The sequence below is a fragment of the Gymnodraco acuticeps genome, unplaced genomic scaffold (genome assembly GCF_902827175.1).
Source record: "Gymnodraco acuticeps unplaced genomic scaffold, fGymAcu1.1, whole genome shotgun sequence".
Classification (NCBI taxonomy): Eukaryota; Metazoa; Chordata; class Actinopteri; order Perciformes; family Bathydraconidae; genus Gymnodraco; species Gymnodraco acuticeps.
Window position 1 is genome coordinate 2,933,107 of NW_022992160.1, and position 6,814 is coordinate 2,939,920.

Sequence of the window (6,814 nt, forward strand, 5' to 3'; positions counted from 1 at the left end):
GGATGGACACACGGACACACACACACACACACACACACACACACACACACACACACACACACACCACACACACACACACACACACACACACACACACACACACACACCGCATAAAGCTTAGCAGACTCTTCACGCTAACGAAGGATCACTTCTAGGCAGGGTTACTTTCTAAATGTAATCAGTTACTGAATACAGAATACATGCTCTGAAAGTAATCAGAATACAGTTACAGTTACGTGTCTTAAAAAACGTATTCAGATTACTTTTAGAATACTTTCTTTTTCCATAACAGATGGGTATGTTTTGGTGAACAGGAGACGCTTGTTTTATTGTTTTAATGGCTTATCAAGAACTCAAACACAACATCTTGGTGTCATTCTGGACAGCTCCCTCTCATCTGCACCCCACATAAAAAACATCACCCGGACTGCATTCTTTGTACTGCCTTAAAACCTTTCCTTGGAATATGTTATGAATTGTAAGGTATCCTTGGTGCTTTGAAAGGCGCCCCTAAATAGAATGAATTATCATTATTATTTATTATCTGAAATGATGTAATAACTTGTTCCAGTCACTTGCCATGCCTTCAGCAGCAGCAGGCCATTCACTTTGATTTGATCCCGTTATGAATTGTCATCATTTGGACAATAAATAAATGCTACATAAACGTTATCTTGTACATTTTATCTAACCATCTCCGTTTCTAACTTTCAATATATTTTAAAAGAGATCTCTCTCTCTCATCTGCGTGCGGGGGCGGGGCCTCACAGACACGCTGCATCTCTCTCGCTCACAGACATGCTGCAGCGCTGTGCAGTGTGCACACCAGTGGCGGCGCTAGGGGGTGGCTACTTGGGCTCAAGCCCCGGATGTTTTCTGAAAAGCCCCGGATGTTTCACTTAAAAAAAAAAAAGATTTTTATTTTTTTTGAAAATGTCTCGGGAGTAATGTGCAGTACCGGAATCCACCAGAGAGGAAGCCGCTGCGGGACATTAGCCTGCGTACTGCGTAGCCTTCCCTGCCCTGAAGAAGAAGTGATCCTTCCTAGTGCCTGACGAGTTTTAAGCTAATAGCCTATAAAGTTATGGATATTAGAAAGTTATTTTCATTGAAGCAGGCGCCACAAGCTGCAGCAGCAGCAGCAGCAGCAGCAGTATCAGCAGCTGACAACAATGTCATCACCAGCAGTGTCCTGCAGCTCCTGCCTCTCTGTTGGACTCTGTCGCAGCGGGGCTACTGCTGTGGTGCGGAGCGCACAAAACACAACTCTTCACAACGAAGGATCACTTCTTCTTCAAGGCAGGGAAGGTTTCGCAGTACGCAGTCTACTGTCCCGCAGCTGCTGCCTCTCTGTTGGACTCCGATACTGCACATAGTGGTTACTGCTCCGTCAACGCCACAGTCACCCCCGTCGTGCGGGCCGGATGATAATGTCTGGCGGGCCGGATGTGGCCCGCGGGCCGCCAGTTGGTGGTCACTGGTCTAGTGCCTACCATCCAGAGTCACAAGGGGCACTTGAGCGTTGGCATCAGACATTGAAATCGATGCTTGGTAAATACTGCCATGACACAAGCAGGAACTGGGATGAGGGTGTTCCCTTCGTGTTATTTGCTATTCGTGACGCAAAGAAGGAATCTATTGGGTTTAGCCCAACTGAACTAGTGTTTGGGCATAATGTGCGTGGCCCATTAAAGATGCTAAAAGATAAACTGATGTCTGAGTCCCTTCCGAAAACTGATGTGAAGAAGTTTGTGTCCCAGTGTCGTGAGCGTTTACAACAGGTGACTAAGCTAGCAAGGGAAGCTCTTTCATCTTCGCAGGAAAGCATGAAGAACAGGTACGATAGGAGAGCAGTTAAGCGGCAGTTTCAGCCTGGTGAGCAGGTGCTGGTGTTGCTGCCTACACCCGGCTCTGCTCTCAACGCGCGCTTCTCAGGTCCGTATATGGTTGTAGGGCAAGTGTCTAACACCAACTATATCATTAACACACCTGAGAGTAGGATAAAAACAAGGTTGTGCCATGTTAACATGCTTGAGTCCTATCATGCCAGGGAAGCTTCTCAGGGGAAGCAGCAAGGTACTGTGGTGACTGCTGTTCCCAACGTGGCCACTTCCCTAGCCTGTGCAGTGTCGATGGTTGAGGATGATTTGATAGTGCTCTCTGGTGGTCAGCATTGTGGTAGATTATCGAACTCTGAGTTTATGTTGAGCTTAGAGTCTAACCTGGCGTACCTTCCAGAAAGTCAAAGAAGCGACGTAGTCGGCTTGTTTCATGCTTACCCGATCCTATTTGGTGATGTGCCATCAAGCACTAATGTGTTAAACATGACATTGATGTTGGAAATGCTCGTCCAGTTCAACGCCAGTGGTGGTGTACACTGACCACAACCCACTCGTATTTTTGTCCCAGATGTCCAACCACAACCAGCGGTTGATGCGCTGGGCCCTGCTGGCACAAGACTACAACATCGTCATCAAGTACAAGAAGGGAGCGGATAATGTGGTGGCCGATGTACTGTCCCGCGGGAGAGATCCCACGATTCATATCCAATAGTGTGGGTGTTTTGGTAACTGTGGCCTTTTATGGGGGGGGGGGGGGGGTGTTACGTGCCATAGTGTTTTGTGTGTGGTGTGTGTGTGTGTGTGTGTGTGTGTCTTTCTCTCTCTCCCTCTGATTGTCCCCAGGTGCAGCCTGATTGTCCCCAGGTGCAGCCTGATTGTCCCCAGGTGCTCCCAATCCCCAATCAGGGCCTCCATATAGGACCTGAGGAAGACTGCAGTCACTCTCCTTTTCCTCCTCTGGCTGCATGTGTACAACCCTGTGTTTTGTCGATTGATAGGAGATGTGCTCCTGTATATATCGGTACATTAGTATACTGTGCAAGTTGGCTGGTGAGCCTGTGTTCCTTTTTTGTCCATTAAAAGACCTGCTCGTGACTTCAGAGATCGGTTTCCTCTCTTTTTTCTCGTGCCTGGTCATCTTTGTGTTTTGTTACTCCCCTTGGTACCCCTAGACGGTACCGCATCCACCGCCGCAAACAGACGGAGCCGCCGGCTCGAGTTTTGTGGTTCGCATTGAAGATGACGTCACGGCTCCGCCTACACTGCGTTACTATAGTTACTGCCCCAGGTACTAAACTGTAATGGAAACGCAGCATAAAGTGAGCCTGCCCTACCAAGGCCTACCAAGGCCTAACTATACCGTACTAAGCCGTGCGAGGCCCTGCAGTGGAAATGCACCAAAGGACCCGTTTCAGTTCGCATACCGAGCAAAGCGGTCCACTGAGGATGCCATCCCCTCTGTTCTCCACCCAGCCCTCACACATTTGGACACTAAAAACTCTTATGTTAGGATGCTGTTCATAGACTTTAGCTCAGCATTGAACACCATCATCCCCCATCAGCTGGTTTGTAAACTAACAAACCTGGGCCTCAGCCCCTTTCTCTGCAACTAGCTGCTGGACTTCCTCACTGCCAGACCCCAATCAGTACGGGTCGGCAACAACACCTCAGACACCATCACACTGAGTACGGGTTCCCCCCAAGGATGTGTGCTCAGCCCCCTGCTCTTCACTCTGCTGACCCACGACTACACACCGACCTACATATCCAACCACTTCATAAAGTTTGCGGATGACACAACCGTGGTGGTTCTCATCAGCAACAACGACGAGACCCACTACAGGAAGGAGGTGAACCAGCTAAACAACAATCTCTTCCTTAACGAAAAAGTTATTCAAAGGCAAGTAAATGTCAAGCATATGTCAGTTTCATGGATGAAGCAATACTCTGTAAACTGAGACTCACAGAGCAGGTTCTCTTCTTTTTTTTACAGAGCTTTTGCAGATGCTTTGAAAGTGTTATAGGTGAGTGAGGGGTTACTTTGATCTGTTCATGACTTTGCCCTTTACTTATTTATGAAGTTTGCAAACCAATTTATTAAAATCTTAACATTTATTATACAGATTAAAACAGGCAGTACAAAAAATATAGATGGATAGAATCGGTAGATAGAATCGGAGGGATGAAACCCTCTTTAATGGTCACACATGCAGAGCACACAGCACACACAGTGACATTTGGCCTCTGCTTTTAACCCATCCTAGTACCAGGAGTCTAGTACTAGGAGCAGTGGGCAACTATTATACATGCCCGGGGAGCAATGGGAGTGGGGGGAAGGGGGATGTCCGGTGCCTTGCTCAAGGGCACACTCCATATTTTGGTCTGTTCAGGGACTTGAACTGGAGACCCTACGGCTCACAGTCCAAGCTCCTACTTTTTTAATTGTTTTTCTTTTTTTTTATCTTTTATTATCAAAAATAGACATTTAACATCTCATCACAACTACATAAAGCATTGCTCATAATACACACATTCAATATTTCATACCACTAGCTTAAAGGTAGTGTGCCTTAAGTGTTCCATTCAAAGTTGAAGCACAATGCTCAACTAGCCTGCTGCCCTCCACAAAATCCTCGCAAAATGTGTCCTTTTCCACATGTATTAGCACAAGGTTAATGTCCCTTTTTACTGTCCTCTTCATTATATGCCACACCTCTGACATTTTACCCTCGAAATGGGCAATGTTCCTCCTTATTTGGACCGCACGCCTTGCATGGCTCAGAACATAATTTAAAAGATTCACATTGCATTCATCCTTCTTCTCAATCACACCAAACAGCCACAGCTCCTTCCATTCCATTTCTCTCACATACCATTCATTCCAACATCTACCAATTAACTCTTTCATCCTTCCAAAAAAAACAACAAGCTCTTTACATTCAACAAACTCATGCAAACTCATGCAAACACGTTTCAACCTGATCCCTACACACATCACACTCTCTCTCAACAGTTGCATCAAAATGACTAATGATCAGGTTGTTAAACACCCTATTATGCCTCAACAAAAAAAAATCAAAATTATCACGTTCAATACTGTTCCACTTAATTTTCACATTCTCCTGCCAGTCATACCGTTCACAACACTCATCCACACTTTTTCTGATGCGGGTCTTCTAATCACATCCCCTTTTAACCATTTATCCACGGAGTTGCTATTCTGTTCAATGATTCCCTTCAATGCAGGAAGACATCGTATGGAAACTTTGATTCTTTTGAATATGTGGCCCTTCGGCTGAAATGCTCCTCTCGAGCTCTGTTCCTAAATATCTATAGACCACCCAAATACTGTGCAAGCTTTTTTGATGACTTTACTGAACTGCTGGCTATAGTGTGTATTGACTTTGACCGTCTAGTCATTGTTGGTGATTTTAACATCCATGTTGACAACCCCCAGGACAGAGGGGCTAAAGAACTGTTTTGTGTTCTTGATAGCTATGGACTGACTCAGCATGTGACGGAGCCCACGCACAATAAGGGGCACACTCTGGACTTAATTATCTCAAATGGTCTGAATATCTCTAAGGTTGTGGTGACTGATGTTGCACTCTCTGACCATTCCTGTGTTTTCTTTGGGAGCTCTATTTCTGTTCACAAAAATGTTCAAAAAGAGGTAACCACAAAGCGATATTTAACTGAAAATACTAGGGAAATGTTTACTCAGAATTTCTCTTCCACACTTGCCCCTGCCAACATCTCAGTAAATGAGCTAGTAGATCATTTTAATTCAAAAATTAAAAATGTTATAGATGCCATTGCTCCAACTAAGGTAAAGGAAGTGTCTGGCAAGAAAATATCTCCATGGAGAAAGGCCATGAGCGTGAAAACAGAAAAAAGAGAATGTCGAAAAGCTGAACGCAGGTGGCGAAAAACAAATCTCCAGGTTCACTTTGAAATCTATAAAGAGAGACTTGGCCTTTATAATTTGGAATTGAAAAACGCACGACAATCGTTCTTCTCTGACATCATTACCAAAAACAAAAACAACGCACGTGCCTTGTTTGCTACCGTCGACAGACTAACTAACCCCCCAGTGTCAGTAGCCTCTGAATTTCTATCCACTAGGGCGTGCAATGATTTTGCCTCCTTTTTCACTGACAAAATTCAGAAAATCAGACAAGCAGTCAGTGCCTCTGCATCAGGAACAGCAAATGTGTTGTCTCTGTGTCCACTTAACATCAATTCAAACACCATGACACGATTCCATCAGATTAATGATAAAAACCTAGAGGACATTATTCAACTTCTGAAATCCTCCTCCTGCTGCCTTGATATTATTCCAACAGGATTTTTCAAAGATGTTTTTCATTGCATGGCCTCAGATCTACTTCATATAGTAAACAAATCTCTTCACTCAGGTATTTTTCCACAGGCCCTGAAAACTGCAGTCATTAAACCGCTCTTAAAAAAGAATAATCTAGATGCTTCAGTAATGAACAATTACAGGCCCATATCAAACTTGCCATTTCTAGGTAAAATCATTGAAAAAGTTGATTTTCAACAGTTGAGTAATTTCTTGCATTTAAATAACTGTTTTGATGTGTTCCAGTCAGGCTTTCGTCCAAACCACAGCACTGACACTGCTCTTGTAAAGGTCTTTAATGACATCCACTTAAACACAGACAGTGGCAGAACTTCAGTGTTAGTATTATTAGATCTCAGTGCTGCGTTTGACACTGTTGACCACAGCATATTACTAGACCGACTGGAGAACTGGGTGGGACTTTCGGAAACAGTTCTGAATTGGTTTGAATCCTACTTAAAGGACAGAAACAACTTTGTTTCTATAAGTAAATACAAATCTGAGTTGACAAATATGACATGTGGGGTACCTCAAGGCAGAACGTATAAAAGTTAGCGCTGAGCTTCAGTGTGCAATGTTCAAAACAACAGATAAAGCCAGAAATCTAGGT